This window comes from Phocoena phocoena, chromosome 1 (genome assembly GCF_963924675.1).
Source record: "Phocoena phocoena chromosome 1, mPhoPho1.1, whole genome shotgun sequence".
Classification (NCBI taxonomy): Eukaryota; Metazoa; Chordata; class Mammalia; order Artiodactyla; family Phocoenidae; genus Phocoena; species Phocoena phocoena.
In genome coordinates this window covers 152,100,674-152,121,836 of record NC_089219.1, presented here as the reverse complement: position 1 = coordinate 152,121,836, position 21,163 = coordinate 152,100,674, and the positions used below count along the sequence as shown (strand labels likewise).

The 21,163-nt window shown below is 51.7% G+C and overlaps 1 pseudogene across 1 annotated transcript; it reads right to left on the bottom strand.

Moving 5' to 3' along the window:
* Positions 1-17,075: 17,075 nt before the first annotated feature.
* On the bottom strand, positions 17,076-17,698 carry LOC136137859 (large ribosomal subunit protein bL32m pseudogene; annotated as a pseudogene). Its single transcript, XR_010656746.1, has one exon. The product of XR_010656746.1 is annotated as a large ribosomal subunit protein bL32m pseudogene (transcript).
* Positions 17,699-21,163: the final 3,465 nt, after the last annotated feature.

The window sequence follows — 21,163 nt, the reverse complement described above, 5'->3', positions numbered from 1 at the left end:
CCATGGAAACCACCGAGTCTCTCCCGACACTCAAGCATTCTGGGTAACACAGACTGGGCCTCACCTATTGGCCTGTGGCCTTCGTCCTCCAGGATCTGACATTGAACAAAGCGTCATCCACCCTTCCCATTTGCTTTCCACAGCCAAAGCTCTGGCCTGGGTGATAGGGAGGTGAGATGATGTCCACCCCATCCAGCCTCCCTGGAGTGCTTTCTAGGAGGAGGGAAATTGGGAGAGATTTCCTTAGTTTGGAGAACATAAGCAGCTGGAGGCCTCGATGACAGCAGTCATGCCCAGGTATGGCCACAGGAGGGCAGCAGAGTCCTTATTCAGCACTTTCTTAGGGTTCAGCTCCAAAGACTAGCATCTGTTGGCGTTAGCTTGGCCTTTCGATTCTGTCCAGCCAGAGCAGAGATCACCTGCCTTGAGCATAGAGGCCCTCAGTGTCTGCTCCGTGACTGTATTTCCCACCCCTGACAGTTAAGGGCACCCACAGAAGGCACTGGATTCCCAGCAGGAACCCTGTGGGAGCTCACTTGGCCCACCTGAGTCTCCCTACTGCGAGGAGATGCCCCCAGTTCGTGAAAGCAGGAGGGCTGTAGGGAAAGCACCTACCCCAGAGCCCTGGCCCATAATTAGCGCACCTGTGTGGCCAATTCCCATCTTTCTGGGCCTCAGTTTCTACATCTGTAATATGGATGGATGCAGTAGCTGCTAATTTCAAAGGGCTCTGACATTCTATGGTTCTGTAGGCCTGAGAAGTCAAGTTACAGATGTATCCGTGACCTTGGGCTTTAGGGGACTTTAGGAGTCAGGGACTGTGCCCTTAACTGGATCAGAGAGGGTGCTGCGCTGGCGCTGGCAGGAGGGCAGCATTGATGGTTCATCTTCACCCTCTATAACCGGGTAGGAGTTTCACCAGGTGACCTTACAGGGCCTTCCAACAATGTCACTCCTGGGCCCTGCACCCCCCATTTCTTCCAACCACATGCACACCTCCCTTGGGGGCCATGGGCTCTGGGCCAGGAGCCCACATTCCTGGGCCCCAGGTGGGGGTGGCTGCTCCAGGCTGCAGACATTTCCCACATTCCTCCCCAAGGTCAGGTGCCTTCCCTGCATTGGTTCTTAAATGTCACTGCCAGCCACAGTCCACACTGAAAGGGAGGAGGGAAGAGGGAGGCTGGGGCGTGACATTCTCAGCTGATCCTGAGGTTGCAAAGTAAACAGCCCTAGGAGAGGGGAACATCAGCCCCGCCCCCACCCCCACCCCCGGCTACAGAGCCCTCTTCTGCAAAAAAGGACGGAACAGGCAGACCCTATATTTGCCTCTTTGTGACAAGGGGCTTCTCGCTAAGCCCAGGCCCCGACTAGGAGTCGGGTTTCATTCCTCTGACAGTCACTGCCCTTCCTTGTTCATGTCTGAGCCTCTCTCCACTCTGTAAAAGGGGGACAAATTGCTCCAATCTGGACCTGCCTGCCTCTCCCGCCAGGGGTCACAGGGTGAGACATTGAGTCAGGGTGGCCTCTGCAGGGGACCACGCTCCTTTAGACTGCAGGACCAACAGGCAGGCTTTCTCCCCGGGGGTCCGTCCTGCAGGTCCCAGCCCCACACCTGGGGTTCGCAGGGCCCAGCCAGGCCAGCACCCTCCCGCAGCCTCAGTGGCCCAGGCTGGGGGCAGCTGAGAACCCACCTCTGCTTGGACTTGGTGCGGTAGTGCTCCAGCAGCACTTGGCGGGCAGCTGGCTGGCCTGGAGCCGGCATATTTGCTGTGCCATGTTTGCTGTGCCCGTGCAGAGCTGGTGCTCCCTGCCAGCTTCGTGGAAACGGTGGCGCTGCAGCAGGTGCAGCCTGGGCCCGCACCAAAGCCTTCAGACGGCACGGGGCAGAGGGCAGTGACCTGACCCCCGCCGCTCCAGGAGACTCAAGGGTGATTCTGGGGGGAAGGGGAGGGAAAGGAGGAAAGACCTGGGGCCACAGGGTGGGAGAGGAGGGGAGCTTTAGCCGGGACGCCTGGATGGATCCACGTGGCAGGCCCCCCGTCTGTGACGGCGCCCTTAAGTGAGGTCAAGTTTCCAATGTAAGAGCCTGGGCTTTGGAGCCTGCAGCTCTGGGCTCCAGTCCCAGCGCTGCCACCCACCTCAGACAAGGTTCCAGTCTCAGATTAGCCTCCTCCTCTGCCCATAGGAAAGCAAATGGCATCTGGCTCACAGGTTTGGGGTGCAGGAGAGAGGACATTCTGCGTGTCACACCTCAGCCTGGCGCCTAGAACCTAATAAGGGACTAACCAAGGCAAGTTATGACTCCTCCCCCTTCCTGAAGCCAAGGGGATGTTCAAGTGCAGAACTGCTCAGAGACGTCTAAGGCAGACCCTAAAGAAACGAGCAAGGCTGAGGGTGACTGAGGAGGTCTTGGCCTCCAACTCCTGAAGGCTCAGTAGAGGCCCTCACAGCTCCCCTTCCCTGCGAGCTGAGGGCCTGCTTATTCCAGACACCTCCAGGACTTGCAGACAAAACCCGCCCAGTCCCAGGGAGTCGGGCCCCAGCTTGAGACAGGACTGGATGAGGCCTGCCTGGCCCAGGCTGGCTGCCTCCACCCGGGTCCTGTGAGTATATCAGTGCTCAGGGCCCAGGTGTGTGCTCAGGAATCGGCATCAGGAGGCCCAGGTTTGGGTGGAGGCTCAGCCACTCAGCGCTGGCTGTGGGGTTGCAGGCTCGCGTCTCCTCGTCGAAATAAGGATGCCTGGGCTGCCCAAGTGGCAGGGCATTCGTGAGGCTCAGAGGAGATGTCAGGTATGGGTGCCTGCACTTCAGGTCCCCAGATCTCTCTCCCTAAGGGAGACAACTGTCGGGCTGCTGCTGGGCCATCTGGCGTCCCCACAGAGGGCTCTGACCTGCTCGGGGCCAAGCCTGGGGCAGGGCTTGAGAGAGTGGCTGGCAGTGGCCCCTCAGGCTGAAGGGTTGTAGCCAACCCCCCAGTGGAGCTGGAAGGAGGAGGCTCGGCCTCCACCAGACGTGCTGGGACAGAGGTGGAGAGGGAGGGAAGGCTGGGACTTGCCCCAGCACATCCAGACCTGCCAGCAGGACCTGAGTCACCCAGCTAGCTAGAAGGACAGTCTAGGTTGGTGACGGCGGCACTGCTTCCCACACTCGGGTCCTCCCAGAAGAGCCCTCCCTCCCCGGTAGCCGATCCAAAGTCTAACTCAAGATGAGGGGCCCAGGGGTGCTCGATAGACCACCTTGGCCATGCCCCTGCCCCCAGGCAGCCACCCACCAAGTTGGCTCTGCTTCCAAAAGCACCCGGAGGAGATTCCACAAGCTCTGGGTGCCTGGACCCTGCTGCCCGCCCACCTCCCAGCCTAAAGGTCCTTTGATTGCCTTACTCTGGCTTTTCTTGTAGCGATTTCAGCTCACTGAAGAGAAGACTAAAGTAAACCCTTTAGAAAGATCTGGGTCTCCAGCTGGTTTGGGCGCTCTGATCTCTGGGCTCCTGCAGGAAGGCTGAGTTCTCTCTGTACCACTCTCTTGGGTCCCTTTGTTCTTTTTCTACTTGAGCCCAGCCCCAAGCACCCAGAGTTGAGGTGGAGGTGAGGAGGAGAAGATTTCCCACGAAACTGGGCATTAAATAAACTCATGCAAGAGACAAGTCCCCAGCACAGACCTGTTATATGTCTCTGGCTGGTCCCTTCTCCATCTTCTCAGTCAGGCAGGGCCACGCCAGGCCAAGGATGGGAAGACCTGAGTGATAGCAGCGTGGATGCTGAGGAAGAAGGGGCTGACCAGGGGTCCCGTTCCTTCCTGTCCATTTCCTTCTCTGCTGGTCTTGGAGCTCTCATCAAAGGTGGGCAGCCTGTGGTCCAGGTAGCCTGTGGCCCAAACCACTAGGCTTAGGTTCAATGAAATTCAAGAAATGCAGTTTTGAACACCTGCTCTGTGCCAGGCATGTAGACACAAAGAAAAGTAAGACATGGTCCGTGCCCTCATGGAGCTCACAGCCTAGCGGGGACACACACACACACACACACACACACACACACACACACACACAGCTCTCTAACAGAGACAGGAAGAGATAAGTGCTGCAGCAGGGGACGGGGTGGGAAGTCCAGGGAGGGAGAGCTCCACTCTGATAGGGACCTTTGGGGAGGCTTCTCAGAGCACTGAAGGACAGGCAAGAGGCAAGAACGGAGAGTGTCCCAAGCAGATGGTTTTGGTCAGGTTCTGGGCGCGCAGGTGAGACAGAGGCATCGTTACATGGTTTGAAGGGATATGTGGTGTTTCAGGCATCAGTACTGCACAGCCTACACCCCAGAGGGCGGGATACCTGGGGAAGGGGCTTCTAAGGCCACTCCAGTGAGAAGGAGAGGGAAGAGGGGAAGGGAACCCCCACTCCAGAACTTATGGGACTGGGGGGTTTCAGAGGGGTTGTTTGTGCTTGAAAGAGAAAGGGAAGGTGAGGGGAGTTTGGGGAGAGAAGGGAAAGGGTGAGCATTCTCCTCAGGAAGATCTGGGACCATCCGGAAGTCTAGGGACTTGGGGGCTAACACTCAACTATGCTGTGTGATACTGAGAAGGTCATGCAACCTCTCTGGGCCTCAGGGTCCCCACCTTCACACAAATGGAGAATTTAAGATGGAGAGATTGACGAGGCTAGTGAGTTTCTGGGAAATCCAGAAAGTATCTCTGAGAAGCCGACTCAAGTGCGGGCTCCCAGTGTGGTGGAGAGGCGGCTTGGTTTGGTGAGGTCTGTGAGCAGGAATGCACGCAGACAAAGGAGTCGGGACCGGTGTTCTAACCGTGGGGAGTCCTCACTGCTGGATGCCCAGGTTGCGAGGAGGGCATCTGGAGGTGAGTAGGAGAGCAAGGTTGGCTCCAAAGGCTCTCCTGGCCTCCCTCTCACCTTCCCCCGGAAGCAGGGCAAAAGATGAGAGAATGCCAGGGTTCTCTTCTCCACTTGGCAGCTGTGAGATTAAAAGGGAGGTGGCTTCCACGCACAGCTGTCATCTGCTCAGGTATGATTTTGAGGGTATGGGGAGACCCCTCCTCCCTGGCCCAAAGTCATGGCAATATCAATCCCTTTTCCTATCCAAGACCTCACAGCTAACAATGCTTTTTGTGTACATGGATTCATTTTATCTCCACCATCACCCTAGTGGGTAGCTAGAGAGGTGACATAAGACTCCACTTCCAGATAGCAAACCGAGTCTCAGAAAGATGAGGGGAACTTACTCGTGGACACAGCTGGTGAATGGCTGCCCCAGGACAAACCCAGGCTTGCTGACAATGCCGCCGCAGCTGTGGCTGAAGCCTGACACCCACAGGTAGGCTAAGTGTTGCTTGTTACATGTACAAATGCAGGTGACCTACGGAGGGGTAAACCTTGAGCCATTCACACCTTAGTATGAATTTGTTTTTCCCGTTGAACACTTTCTTTACTCTGCCAGAGAAAGAGAAGGTTAGGGTTTGAGAGGTTGAAGAAAAAACATTTTCAAGGAGGCAGAAAGGGAAAAACAATTTTCTACAAATTCCATTGACTTTCTATTTTTTCCCAAGGCTAAGTCCTTTGAGCCACAGAGCTTAATGCCAACCCCAGAGGGAAAAGCCGAGGGAGGGTCCAAAGGAACAATTTATTCAGCTGTTCATCAACCCTACATGAACATCTGTTTTATGTAAGAGATGGAGGATACCGAGGTGAACTAGACAAACTCTTTCTCTTCGAACATCTCAAAATCTATCCAGGAAGACAGAGGTAAAAAAATGACAGTGGAGCTTGGTAACTGCTAAAACGAAGTTATGATCTAAGAAAGAGAAGCTAGCTGCTGGAGGGGAGCTGGATTAGCAAAGTTCTCTTCCCTCCATGACACATCTTTCATCACACATTTTTCGCCCGTCCCAGCACCTCATAATCCTGACAGCCAGACAGTCCTTTCTGTCACCTCACTTAAGTACCTCTTGCTCAGCAGTGCCCAGTACCCCTGGCCATGCCCAGTGATCCCAGCCTGTGACCTCAGCAGCTAGGTAAAGGGCCGTGAGGCCTTTATGGAATCTCTGGCCAAGACTCCCATTATACATATGAGGAAACTGAGGCCCAGATAGAGGCAGTGACTTTCTCGAGATTGCTACAGGGAGGCGGTGCTGAGCCTGGGCTCTCACCTGCAGGTGTGCACATCACGACAAGCACAGCTGGAGGGATTTGACCGAGGAACCCCTGCGCTCTGTACAGGGTCAGAGAAGGAAGGTAAGGTGGCTGAGGGGGAGGCAGTAGCGGAAGGTAGAGGAAGCTCTGAAGCCGGGGAGGAAAGAGAGGGCAGGGAAGAGGGCACTCATCAGGAAGGGTTCAGATGGTGACAGGGCAGCAAACTTTCTTCTAGAGGCCAGCATCAGGAGTTCCCTGGTGGCCTAGTGGTTAGGATTCCAGGCTTTCACTGCCGCAGGCTGGGGTTCAGTCAATCCCTAGTCGGGGAACTGAGATCCCGAAAGCCGCGTGGCGCGACCAAAATAAATAAATAAAGCCCAGCACCGTCATCCACAGTCTGTCTTATTGAACCCTCAAAGGCCAGGCCTACTTAAAATTAAATGTAAGTTAATTAAAATTCAATAAAATTAAAAATTCATTTCCTCGGCTGCACTAGCTACCTTTCAGGAGCTACGTGTGGCTGGTGTCTGCTGTACTGGACGGCACAGACAGAACGCGTTTCCGTCACGGCAGAAGTGCTGTTCTAGACACTTTACACGTATAATCTCATTTAAATAATATTTTCTGAGAGTGATTAATACATGTTTGTCGTAGAAAATTTGAGGGAACTTCAGTCACAGATGATGCCCTCCACCCACTATTAGCATTTTTTTTTTTTATAAATTTATTTTATTTATTTATTTATTTTGGCTGCTTTGGGTGTTCATTGCTGCGCGCGGGCTACTCTTTGTTGCGGTGCGTGGGCTTCTCATTGCTGTGGCTTCTGTTGTTACGGAGCAATGGCTCTAGGCACGCGGACTTCATTAGTTGTGGCACTTGGGCTCAGTAGTTGTGGCTCACGGGCTCAGTTGCTCCGCGAGCATGTGGGATCTTCCCGGACCAGGGCTCGAACCCGTGTCCCCTGCATTGGCAGGCAGACTCTTAACCACTGTGCCACCAGGGAAGTCCCCACTATTAGCATTTGACATTCATCTTTCTAGCCTTTATTTTTCCTTTACAAGAAAATTCAAATAATGTACAGTCGGTGTAAAAAATGCAAACAATATGGGGGCTAGAGAGTAAAAATGTTGTCCCTCCGCAGGGGAAAGCACTGTCAGCAGCTTGGCACCTGTTCCTCCTGAGTCTGAGTTTCCCTCAGCCCCACGGCCTCAGGAACACTGAGGGGCTGCTTTAACCACAGAATCTCTATTTCACTGGCTCTGCCCTCATCCACCTTCGAGAAGACTTCCGGTCCCTCCCCTTCCGCTAACCCGAACTGCCACAGGCCCGGGACCCTTGCAGTGGCCTCTGCTTTGGACCCAGAAGCCCCTCTCTCCTCTTCCCTCACCCAGCCCTGCTCCCTGCGACACCTCATCAGGGCCTGGGGAAGGGGCGCTATATCCTGTTACTTCACCCCGTCATTTCTCCCAGCCATCCTCCAAGGCCACGGCAGAATGGCAGAGTGGTCCAGAGCACGGGCCCTGGGATCAGACAGTCACAGGTTATGTCCCAGCTCTACCACTCATCAGGATTCCCGAGATCCTGCACGATGTATCTGAGCCTCAGTTTTCTCATCTGAACGTTGGAGATAATATCTGCCTCAAACTGTTTGCTGTGAGAGTTAAATGAGATAATAGATGTAACACATTCTGCATTTCTAGATAGTAATTATTGTCATTTTGCAGATGAGAAAACTGAGGCTCAGCGAGACCTAGGTACTTCTCAAGGTCCTGCTGGCAGGAGGTGGCAGCAACCAGGGTTCTAACCTATGCCTGTCTGGCTCCAAAGCCCACGTTGCTGACCCCACAGGGTCATCCCTTCCCTGACCTCGCTCCTACGCTCCAGAACACCTTCATATGGGTCCAAAAAAGCAAAGAAGCAAGGGAGGCAGCAGGAGAACTGTCAGGTGGCTCTAAACCTCAGACTTTTCCCAAGTCAGAGGCCTGCCGGGGCCAGGAGGGCAGCAGTCCCCTGCCATGCAGTCCCCCAGCTTCCCACTGCAGACTGGGTGTCCTGCTGCTTGTGTCTGCTCTCTGCAGACCTCAGTTTCCCCATGTATATAACAACCCTGACAGTCTATCATTTTGCACTTCTGTGACCCCCCAACCCCGGAAGTCATCAGGGACCCAGAATCGACTGGAGGCAGGAGGCCAGCCCTGCCCCTCAGACCAGACCAGGCCGTGGTGAGGGGCTGACCCACAGTTACCTCACTCTCCCTAGGCTCCCCTGGGGCCCTGAGATGGGGCGCGGTGCTCGACAGGCCTGCTGGGTGAGAGCAGGTTTGGAAGGAGGTTTAGGAAGGGTGTGGCAGGGAGGGCGCGCCTGGCAGGCTCAGGTGAGGTCACTAGAGAGGGGGCACGCCTGCCAGCCTCCTCGGCTGTGCCAGACAGGGCCGGGCAGCTTCCCCCTCAGACCACGTCTCTGGGCTCCTCTGTGGGACCCCCATCCTTCGTGAAGTGTGAGCGGAGGTGGACAAACTCCCCTCAACATCCATCCAAGGCCAACTCACGGGACCTGCCCTGCTGGGTGGTGGGCCAGGAGGGCCCCGAGAGCTGTGAGGACAGGAGTGGGAAACCTGTGTGCAAGCTGTGTGCAAGACAGCAGGGTCCATGGAGGAAGGGATTTGACCACAGTTGATCCAGGCAGTCAGAGAAGACTCCTTTGTGAAAGCAGGCAGAGGCCACAGGGGCCCAGATCTGGCTTGCTGTTCCCTGCCCTGCCCCTTCTCCCCTCTACAAGGCAACACCCATTCTCCCTGAGTCCCAGGGGAGGAATGGTCATTGTCTCGTCTTCCTCTTCTTCTGAGATAGAGCTTAGACGCTGTAATTTATTCCCTTCCAAAAGACCAAATATGTGGGGTAGTGGGGAGTTCCAGTCCATCCACTCCACGAAGCTCACTGTTAGAAAGTATTTCCTTTTACTAAGTTACTATCTGCCTCCCTATAGAATCCACTAGAGAGCATGTCAAGAATTTAATGTCCACTCCCAGTCTCCATCTACTCTGTAATTCTTTGCTCTGAGCCAAATACCCTCAGTTCTTTTAGTCATTCCTCCTAAGACTGGTTTCAAGACATTTTGACAGCTTGGCCTGTGTCCCCTGGAAATATTTCCATTTATCTGCATTCTTATAGTTACATGGTATCTAGAATGGGACTTGGCCTTCCAGTCAAAATCAGGCCAACACAGAGACTAGTACAGAGCAATCACCTCCTAGACTTTGGCATGATATAGATCCCATGAGCTCTATTGTCTTGCTGGCCTGCATAGAACTTGGGCTCAGCAAACACCTCCTTGGCGATTTTGGACTCATGTGGCTGTTTAGACATGTCCTTGTTGAGTGGGTACACATAGGTCACTCAGCCTGCATGACTGTTGCCTCCAACGATTCGGAGGCCCCTCGGCCTTCCTGGGTCGGGGTTCCCTGGCAGATGACCCCCAGGGATGAAGCCCAAGGCTCAGGCAGTGGCTCTCAACAGGTCTTCACTTGTCCACTCTCTTGAGGGTCTGAGGAAAAGCTCTGCATCATCTTCCCAGAAAATGTACCTTCTCATAAAACCTACAAATGCCACCAGGACTCCCTGCAGAACATCGGGACCCCAGGTTAGGAATCCCCATGTGGAAGATGATGCCTGAAAAGTAAACTCTGAGACAGCCTCCCTGTTCTAACCATGGGGGGCTCTGCACTCCCACAAAGTAACAGCCTTTCACACCAGTGCTGTGCTTTACAGCTCACAAAGTGTGTTCACACATATTGCCTCGGACAGACCCTAGAGTACAGATTATACTTGAACAAATAGGAGGTCAACGTCCACTGACTTGCCCAAGGTCACACAGCCAATCTGGGCAGAGCCAACACTCTCCTTCTCACATGGGGCCTCAGAGGAGCCAACACAGTCTGTCTGACGGTGGGGAAGGCACAACAGAGAAACGGCTGCACTTGGCTGCAGGGGAGATTGGTCCTGACGGCTCCTGACCGTGCCCAGCGGGGTCCTGCTGCAGCTCCAGAGAGACACACCCAGCCTGCCCCCGTGCTGAGCTGTGCTTCTAACAGCCGCCCTCCTGGCACAGCAGTGAGGGGCCAAGTTACCAGGCTGCAGCTTGTGAGAGAGGAGAGACAAGGGCAGAAACCAGGCCTGGATCCTGAACCCCAGGAACCCGGGGGACAGAGAAAGAGCCCCTGGACCTGCCTCTCCCTACAGAGCAGACACCTTACTTGGCAGGAGCATATCTGAGGATAAAATGGGGCTGGAGCGGGGGTGGCAGTTGGGATATGGAGCACAACTGAGTGAATGAGGTTTACATACAGGCACCAGACTTGACTGTCTGAAGTCAGTGTTTAAGTTTTCAAGGAATTCGTGCTCCTTAAAAACCCCTCTACTTGACCCAGAAAACTCAGCCTGCAACACGCAGCTCACTCCCTCCATGAAGGTTTCCCCAGTGTCCTGTGTAATGACGGTGCCCCTAGCAGGCTGGAGCTCTGGACTCGACATCCCACCCTGGTCCCTGGCAATAGGGGCTCAATCCATGTTTGTTCAGTAAGTGCTAGACACCAGAAATGAGGCTGTCTTTTGTCTCTACCTGTTCTGTCACTTCGAACTGGGTCCCAAACCTCCATGGTCAACGAAGGGCAGCCTGCCTCATACACACACTCACCCACTTTAACTGGAAGCCAATAATGGCCTTTAGAAACCCTCTCAAGAAGCATCTAACAGGTTTTCCCAGGCTGGGATGGGGTGAGGGAGAAGGTTCAAGACAGAAAACTGTCATTTTTATGTCTTTCCCCAAACTGGGTTATTTTCCTTTGCTCCAAACAGTTGGCAGAGATGTGTGGGCAGAGAAAGGGTCTAGAACTTGGAGTGTCGCTCTGCAGGCATCTGGGTGGTTCTCCACCCTCAGCTGGTTTGCAGCCTGGGCTGGGGCTGGGGGTTGCTAAAGGGAGGGGCCTGGTTTGCAGTGGGTGGGTTGCTGCTCGGGCCTTTGATCATTAACCCTTATCAAAAAGAATTCATAAATTTGTGTTGGTTTTATGCATCTGTCTCCTCCACCGGACTCTGGAGGGTGGGAACCACATTTATTCAATTCAGAATCCTCAGGGATGGGTACAATGCCAAGTATAGAGTAATGTTAAATACATGTTGAAGGCAAAAAAATAAAATAATTTTTTAAAAAAGCACCAAAACCTCCCTGCTAGTCTTATTTCTGGGGCACCCCTGTCTCTCTTAAAAGAAAGAGCTTCTTAGAGCTTCCCTATGCTGATGGGAGGAGGGACCTGTCATTGGCCTCCATTCTAGCTGGAGGTGTGGGCCCTTCTCCCCTGGGCCGCTCCTAAGACTAATTCTTTGTCTCTGTTATTTCTAGCCCCAAACGTGTGTCTTAGGTTTCCTGCCACCTGGCCTGACGGCCCAACCGCCCCAGCTATATCTCTGCACAGTCCCAACCAGACATGGAGATTCACCCCTGGCTTCCTGATAGCTCTCACCCCTATGGCAACCACAACTATTTTTAGCAGAGCTCAGGGGCAGCCGAATGACCTCACTGCCTCATGTTTTTGACATCCTTCAGAGACCTCAGTCCTCCCAACGTTGGGTTTCACTTTCCACTGCTTTTGCTAATCCTCCAGCTGCCTGGGTTTCTTGGAGTGTCTTGGGCCCAGCTCAGGGAAGACCCTTTGTCCCCGCCCCACCTCCTGGCTGTCACCCCTAGCCCTAAGCATTTAGGGCCCTCAGAACCATTCGGTTTTTCTCAAAGCTGTCAGAAATTCTCCATCCTTTCCTGGGTCAGAATCCCAACATCTGACTCAAGTTCTCAGCCTAACCTAAATCTTTCCCGCTGTCAGGGTTGCCAGATTCAGCAAATAAAAATACAGAATACCCAGTTAAATTTGAATTTCACATAAACAACAAATAATTTTTTAGTTCAGCATGTTTTAGGTAATATTACACTAAAAAATTTTTCGTTGTATATGTGAAGTTCAAATTTAACTGGGAATCCTGCATTTTATCTGGCAACCCTACCTGCTGTATTTCTTCTCAGTAGAGCAGCAGTTATTAAATGTTTTGGTCTCAGGATCCCTTTATACTCTAAAAACTTATTGAGGACACTCAAAGAGCATTTATGTGGGTGAACTGGTGTTTATCATATTAGAAATTAAAACATAAATTTAAAAATATTTATTAATTTATTTTAAAATAAGTTTTAAAAAGTGACAGTAATTACACATGTACACATATAAAACATTTTTACAAAAACTTGCTATATTTTCCAAAACAAACAAACAAAAAATAGTGAGAAGAGTGGCATTGTTCTACATGTTTTGCAAATGTTTTTAAGGTTTGGCTTAATGAAAAAGAGACAGATTCTTTTCTTTAAAATTAAAAAATTTAATTGTGGTAACAAGATACATAACACAAAATTTACCATCCGAACTGTTTTAAGTGTGTAGTTTGATTGTACTAAGTATGTTCACATTGCCGTGCAGAGTTGGATTCTTATGTCTCCTTCAGCATCCGGTCTGTTATAAGGTCACACACCGTGAAGCTTCTGGAAAATTCCACTGTGCACTCATGAGAGAATGAAAGTAAAAAGGCAAATGATGTTTTCATATTATGATGAAAACAGTTTGGACCTTGTTTTCGTCTGAAAGGACTTGGGGAACCCCCAGGGGTCCCTGACCACACTTTGAGAGCTGGTGTTCTAGAGCAACACCAGAGACTTCAGTGCTGATCAGTGTCAGCACCTTGCCCCTGACATTGATTTGGGGTGGGCATATGACACACTGCACACATAATTTAATGTGACTCCAAGCTGGTTCTTATTTCTGAGATAGGTAGTGGGGGTGGGAGGAGGCTGAGGCCGGATCTCGTCTAGTGCCTTAGCAGGGATGAAAAAAAATGGGTCTAGAAAGACTCGGACCCAAGGGCCCTAGGGGTGGCACACAAGTTATGAAGTGGACCAAGCTGACTCAGAGAGAGAGTTACAATTCTGCCTCATCTTGAGGCTCTGAGAGGCTCTAAAGGAGGTAAACTCCTCCAGGCAGCGAGAAAAGAATGGATGGGCTGCTGGGGACAGGGTCAAAGAACCAGTGTGCTCGCTGCCCCAACTGGCCCCATACATAGCTGGCAAGGAGGGAGCTAACCACCTTACGCCCCCGTCCCTCGCTGGTGTTCATCTGCTCGTTCTGACCCTCTCTCTCATTTCCTGCCACGGCTAGTGGTTGTGAGGAAGGACAGCTGGGCCCTCACATTTCAACTGAGTGGACTCAAGGGAGACCCTGCCTTGGGGCCTAGACACCTAGAGACTTTAGTTAGTGGGGGGCTTATTCATTTACTGACCAATCTAGTGACAAAAGAGTGGGGACCCAAAACAGCCAGTGGTCCATCCCTCATCCACACAAGTGGTCCCGTTACAACCAAGTCCAATAGAATATAAGCATACTACACATTTTTTGTACCAGACATACACCCTTAGCACACTCACCTCTGGGCTGTTCACGATCATCCTGTAGATGTTATTTTATAGCTTCAAATGTATTATATACAAATTCCTTGAGGGAGGGAACCATGCCTTTATTGCTTCCGTATTTTCCACAGCACCTAGAACAAAGTAAGGTCTCAATACACATTGATGGGTTTATTAGGGGATGGCTTTTCACTGATTCAACTATCAGATTCCCATTTCTAAGGGGCTGGGGCCAGGAGAGCAGGTGGAGGCCCTTTATTAAACATTTATTGAGTACCTTCTCCCACTCCTTAGTTTCTTTGGGGAGGTGTTGCTTACAAAGCACATTCATGAGTCATCCAGTTTAATCCTTGGGGCAACAGGACTGGTGTGAGGGTACTGTGAAAGGGGCTCTCTAAGTGACTGCACTGTGTTCTACCTAAAGGAGGAATGTGCTAAGCCAGGAGCTTGTCTCTGGGGCAACAAATACATGTGTGGGATGTCCTCCAGAGCTGTACTGGGGAAGCGCGTCCTGAACACGGCCACCTGGAGCGTCCTGGCTGAGAGGCTGGTACTCCACGAAGACCATTCACGGCCACAGCGTTCCCTGCGCAGCTCTTGTGCTGCCCGAGCAACCGTCCCACTGAATCTCGGCTTCCCCTCGTGTGAAATGGCCAACAGATAGCGAACGTGCTCATCGGCAAACCCGAGTGTCTGGTGGGTTTCACAGCAGTTCTATTTTTCATTATAAATCAACAAATTGGCATTCTGGCTGTGTCTGTTCATCTCCTGGAGGTTTGTGAGTCTGCCCCCTAGTCTCCTGGGCCTGTTGCAAGCAAGGTTTCTAGAGCAGCCACGTGAGGCCCAGACCCTGAATTGTGAAAGGATCTCAAGGGAGACCTGGCCACTGTGTGAGGTTCTGAGGAGGAGACAGCCAGCTCTCCCCAGGTGCCACCTGGCCAATGGCTTTTCCATTCACAGAGAACTGAGCACTGGGCTGGGAGGCAGAGCAAGCCAGGGGTCCCTTAATAGAGGGGGGCTCCATGCCAGCGGCTCGTCTGCTACCAACCAGGGGCCCACCTGCTTGATGGGCACAGCCAAGGATCAGGAAGACACTGCAGGCCATTCTGGAGGGTGATTCAGAATCCAGCCAGGGAACTTTAAAAGGTCACAGCACCCTTTCCCCGGGGTCTGGGTGAGGCATATGGTCAGCCCTGCTGGGATAGCTGAGAGCCTGTGCTGTCCAGAGCCCGGGTCAGCACCGCCTGGAGCTGCATTCTTCTAGGAGGGGAAAGCAGTGAGGAGTAGGGAGGGGGTGGTGTTGGCTGGGCCCTGGTTTCCGCCCGGAAATGGGATTTTGGCCTCTTGGGCTGGGAAAATCCTGGCCGGCACTGTCTGTTTATCAGGGAAGCTGAGTCAGTCTCCTATCTCCCAAAAATCTGCTGTTTCTAGAATTTCATTGGTCAGTACCTCTCCCAACGCCTTCCTTTTCTCTGGGGAATTCCTTTGGGGGCGGGGGACAGTGGGGAGAAATTGGCTCTTTCCTAGAGACTGAGACCTGAAATCAGAGTTTTTGCCCATTTATGGACTTAAAGCCCCCCTCCCCAACCCTAGGATGACTCATTCTCCCAACTTGACCTAAATGCCCCCAGAGGGGAAAAGGTGAAATTGAGAAGGTGGGATTAGCTGGGGGAGAGGACTGGTGCCTGGAGTGAGGAGGGAAGAGCCTGAAAAGCATGGGGAATTCTACCGAGAAACAATCAGTGATGGGAGCATTTTAGAGCCAAAAGGAGGCAGAATAAGAGTGAGAGAGGGAGAAAGAGATAGAGGTTTGTATCCCAGAGAGAAGCTGTGTGCCCAGTGGCATAAAATTCCTCTAAAGGCAGCAGCTCTGTAGAGGCAAGTTAAGGCTCTCACCTGGAGTCAGTTCTCAAACTTTGGTGTCATCAGAACCAATCAACAGGCCTGTTAAAAATGCAGATTCCCAGGCCCCTGTGGGCTGCGCTCAAGCTCCCCAGTGATCTGAAGCAGGAAGCTCTGAAACACAGGAAGAGAACTGGGAATCCAGGAGCCCGCTTCTTCTCTGGGGCCTGGGTTGTACAAGGCAACTCCCATCCCCTCTGCCAGTGTCAGAGGCAGAGCCCTGGCCCAAGGGTGACATTTCCCATGTTCTTATAAAACCTGTAAAAGCCTTAGAAGATGCACAGTCGTAAAGTTTCAGAGCGGGAGGGTCTTGAGAAGTCTTTTAGTACAGCCCTCTCGTACAGGAAGACCGTTCCCCCCCCCCCCCAACCCGCCCCCCAGCCCTCTCCCAAGGATGGGAGAAGCCCCGTTGTGTTCCTCAGGACGAGAAAGCCAGTTGCAATCAGGCAGAACTGCCTCCCCAGCTCAGCAACACCCACCTCCCCCGCTGTCAAGGCTGTCAAGCTTTCACAAACAACTGATCAGCTATACAAATAACTGCTTTCCTATTCAATAAAATCCTAGAACCTTTAGAACTCAGGGACTTCAGAGATCAACTAAGGTGATTTTCCACCCAAAGCAGAAATTCTTTCCTAGCAACAACTCCTAAATCTCTATCTCCAACTCACATCTCTTTCCCAAATTCCAGACTCCTTATACCTCTTATCGCCGCTGGAGGTCGAAGTGCTCCCTAGCTTCCCCCACCCCCCTCCACCTGCCACCTTTCCCACTCTCGAACAGTGGACGCAACATCCCTCAAGTCCTTCAGGCCACCCCCACCCCCTGGCTATTCTCAACAAGCAGCCAGAGGAATTCACAAAAAAAATCCTTAGTCAGATTACACCATTCCTTTTGCTCAAAACCTCCCACTGGCTCCCCATTTCACTCAGAAAAAAACCATAACCTGTATAATGGCTCACAAGGCCCTAGGTGTTCTACTGCTCGACCCCTGCTACCTATCTTGACCCTCTCTCTGCTACTTTCTCCTTCACTCACTCTGTTCCAGCCTCAATGGCTTTTTTTGTTTTAAAGTGCCATACAAAGGCAATTTTAATTTGCTAAAACAAACAAACAAAAAACCCAAAGAGAACGAACTTTTTCTTACTGCTATATCTACCATCTTAAAAAAGCGATACCCAGAATTTAAATAACCTATTTTCAGGTGTTACTTAAACAAAAGCATTTGAGTAAGTATTCTTGTAAGAAAAACCAGTGGCAAACAAAACCAGAGCCCAGACGCATAATTCTGGCTATGAATTTTAAATTAGGTTTTATTTTTCTGTCCTGAAAATTCTGTGTACTAAAACTTCATAGTATAATAGAAACAGACACATAAATCCATTGAGCCTCTGCATAAACGAACATTTTCAGACTTTACTCCTGATGCATTCTTCAAATTACCCGCAAAAGAACTAACTGCTTATAAAGAATGCTTTAGGCTATGCTGATGATTTAAAAACAAGCACACAACCAACATAAAAACAAAGAATCTTCCTCTTTTTCAGGAGAAACGTCTTCTGTGAAGTTATCCTCTCGAAACATGTTTGGTGTCAATTCTGGGTGAACCAGGATGGCCACTTCCGTTCTCTCTCAATGATCCTCTTACCCTGATCTTGCTCGGAGGGTGTCTCCCCCAAGTGTAGCACCATGATCTCCATGGTAGGAGCCTTGAAAGGGGCTCCCTCTTGCTTCCCTATCTGTCGTCTGATTTCCGCTGTCTCTTTACACACCTTCTCATAGCAATAGCCACAGAGGACGTGTTTCTGTTTCAGGTGACCGCATTCAGGACAAACGTCTATATTGTTCTTAACTTTAATAAGCTTATGAGGGTTTCTTCTTCCACACCTGTTAACTTCAATGCTGCGTCTGTCTTTGGGAGCTGCCATCCAAAAGATGCTCTCCAAAAAACTGGAAATCTCCTTCCTTCCATTGGTATCATTTGCTGGTTCTGTAAATATAGCTGGACCTTGGACCGCTAATGCTGGTCCCCATCGAGGACTGGGAAAGCCTGGCCGGCTCTGCCGAAGTTTCCGTTGCAGTTGCTCCCAACAGTTCCGGAGGAGTCCCTGGGCTGCGGGCCACGGCGGAACCATTAGCGTAGGCATGGCAGGTGCCATGTTGCTCGCCCGAAAACCTCAATGGCTGTTTTAGAACTAGCCTGACCTGCTCCCACTTAAGGCATTTCTATTGTCTGTTCCCTCCACCTGGAACACGGTTCCCCCAAATATCTATGTGGTTAGCACCTCCCTCCTTCAGGTCTTTGCACAAATGCCACCTTCTCGATGAGCCCTTCTCTGATCACCCCAATATAAAACGTTATTCCCTGTCCCCTTCCCATTCTCCTCATATGCTTATGACCTGTTAATATACTATATAATTCACCTATTTATTATATCTATTGCGTTGTCTATCTTCCTCCACTAGAATGGAAGCCCCGTAAGGGTAGAGATTTTTGTCCATTTTGTATACACATGTATCCCCCCAACCCCAGTCTCCTCTTAAAAATGCCCAGGCTCCTCAGCTCGCCCTTTGTCCTGGCTTCATCACAGTCCAGACATGCTCTCTGGCTGTCAGTGAGTCTCTGGATTCTGGCTTGCAGAGCTGAGCAGAAGCTCTAGTGGGATGTGGGTGCTGTGCCATGCAGGGGACTGTTGCATTGCCATTTCCCCTTCCCACCAGCCCATCAGAAGGTCCAAGGCAGCCTGACTGGGATGGGGTCTGGGGAGAAGGGAAGGGCTGCTCCTGACATGCCTGCTGTGGGGGTCTCCCCGCTCTGCGCAGAGGAGCCTCGGTACTACCCAGTGAGGGGGTTTCCACTCAGGGACAGCCTGGATGGACTTGCCCCAGGAAAGGGCTGAGGCTAAGGTGAGAATTCTGACCAAGACTTTCTTGCCTTGGTTTCTGAAGGCCCTTTCCTGTCTCCCAAAGTTGCCCCCGGTGGTTGTCTGGGTTATTCACATTCCAGAAGCACTGACGTGGCACTAAATATTCCTAGGGCTTCAGCCTTCCCCCCTGGGGCCCAGAGTCATCTCTTTGAGCCTGCTTTCTGGAATGTTTTTGGTATGAAACATCCCGGCAAGTGAGGGGAAGCATCCTGGCAAGTGAGGGGAAGGAAGCTCCGTGCAAATGGAATCCCCGAGCCTGGGTCTCTAGGGGCTGGAGTAATAGACATTCTCTTCCCACCCAGAGTCTCTTTCCCCAGCGGGCTTCCGCCACATCCATCCCCTCTCCTGCCCACCCCTCCCAGGCCCTGGCTTGGAAGAGGTTAAGCAAACAGACCTCAAAGAGGACAAAGATCTCAGGACCAGGTACCTTTGCGTCCCCTCCTCTTCCTAGAAATCCGCCCCGCCAGCAGTGTTAGTAGGATGGGCTGCAGGGGCTTGGCGTCCCTTCTCTCCTCCTGTCCTGTCTCCCCACTCTAGCTTCTCCGTGTTCTCACTCACCCTTTATTTCCCAGCTCCCTTTTGGGGCTTTGGAGGTAAGGGGAAGGCATCTGGGGCAGAAGGAATTGCCATACTCCTTGTGCCTGGACAAGAGTGTGGCATGTAATAGTGTCTCAATAAGTATTTGTAGTTCCATTCACTGATATTCTCCCAACTCTCCAAACCCAATCTAGTTTAAATGAGCGCCCCCGCCCCCCCCCCCCACCCCGTCGCCCACTCCGCTAAGATTTGGCATCCCTCAGACCTGGATTTGAGTTGAGTTTTCCCACCTGCTAACTAGGCAAGTTACTTTATGTTTTTGAGTCTCAATTTCTTCCTCTGTGACCCGAGAATGATAAAAATTGTGCCGAACTAACAAGGCTTTCCTGGGCATTACATAACATATCAAGCGTTTGATACATAAGCACTTAAAAAATGGTAGCCCTGTTACCTCCTAAGTTGCAATTCTTCTCTCTCATCATCCCAACTCCCCTTCAACATTCTCTGAACTAAAAATTTTTCTGTGGAATTTTACTTATTTTTATGCATGCTGGCTTGCTGTTCAGTCTGCAACCTCTCTGAGGTTAGGATCTTACGCGCTGCACCAGAAACAGAGCAATTACCTCTATCTTCCACGGAGCTTAGCACACAATAGGGCTTGATTCCTGAGTCAATGAATAAATGAACACAGTTAACTCCACATCTGAACTCTGTGCTTCTTGGGTAAAGACCCTCCCTTATATTTTTCCTGTGTCTACCCACAGTCTAGCCCAGAGCTCCAGCACTCAGTTGGACCTGCCTTGTTTTCAAGTGGTGGAGCCTCGGGGCTGGAAGAGCTTTGAAAAGTCTCCCTGAAAAGGCTGGAGGTGGGAACCCCATCACCAGGAGACGTGGAGCCTTTTCAAAATTATCAGACTGAAATACCCCATTTGTAGCCTAAACGGTTTCTTGTTTACTCTCCCATCCTGATCCCATAGTTGCCTGGCCTCCCCACTTCTTCCCCAGACTCAGCAACTTTGCCAGCTCCCCAGATGCAGGGGGGGGGGGCAGTGCAGATGCTCCAAACCGGCAGGCACCGAAGGCCGGTAGGAGGGCAGGTGTACGGGGAGCAGACTGTTTGGGGGCCTGCGAACACCAGAGCCGGGTGAGGTAAGGGGGAGGGAGCCTGCTTGAAGCTGGAGCCAGCCGGCTGCCTGCCTGCACTTTGTCCTTATCCTCCCTTTCATCCTAGCCCTCAGAGCCTGGGAGTTTCTCAATGGAGCGGGAGTCCGGGGAATGCTCTGCAGGGGGTGGAGAGGGACGGCCAACGAGGGGGGCATTCCAAGCATTCTTTACTTCCTCTAAGAGTCAGGCGGTTGGGGGGCGGAGTGGGGAGCAGCTGCCTGCACTGGAGGGAAAGGGATTTCTTTGGAGGGAGAGAATAAAGGCGGTGGAGGTGCCTACAAGCAGCAGGGGATGGAGCTAGATGGGGGAGGGATGGGAGAGGAGGGGGAAGGGTGGGGGCAGGGCTGTATAATCTGCCAAACCCAGTCCTTTAGTGCTAAAGGCAGGAGGAGCAAATTGGGACCCTTAGCCCAGGGCACCCTCCCCGCTGGGTGTTTACAAGGGCAGAACCGCTGATGGAGGTGTAACAGGGAGTCCTTTGGAGCTAAGAGCTCGGTTTTTGGTGTGTGTTTTGTTTTTATGAAGCAGGTTCTCTTTTTTCCATCTGTGAGAGCCCAAGGGAGTGTGTGTTAAGAGAAAACTCGAAGACCTGTGCCCCTACTTCCCCAAAGAGAACCACAGAAGCTATTTTCCAATCATCGTTCTGGTTTTTAATGGGGTGGCTCTTTCTAGCCACCACAGAAGGGAAGAGGGACCATCAGGTAGATGGAATCAGGGCGTGGAGTGAGGGAGCCAGAGACTCCTTCCAGATAGAGCGATGGGACATGTAGATTTATAAAAACGGCTTCCCCTTGATCAGTAGGGAATCATTGCAAAAATATCTCCCTGTACCCAAAACTTAGATGTCATAGTGCATTTCCCCAGAACACAGTATTCACATTATTGAAAACAGTAAGATTCACTATTTTAAAAATGCAGAGCTGAAAACATAAAAATAAATAAGAACATTCTAGGCCCTGAAAGCCCAGAGAAACAGACACATCCGTTCTCAGTAGCAGGAGCAGCC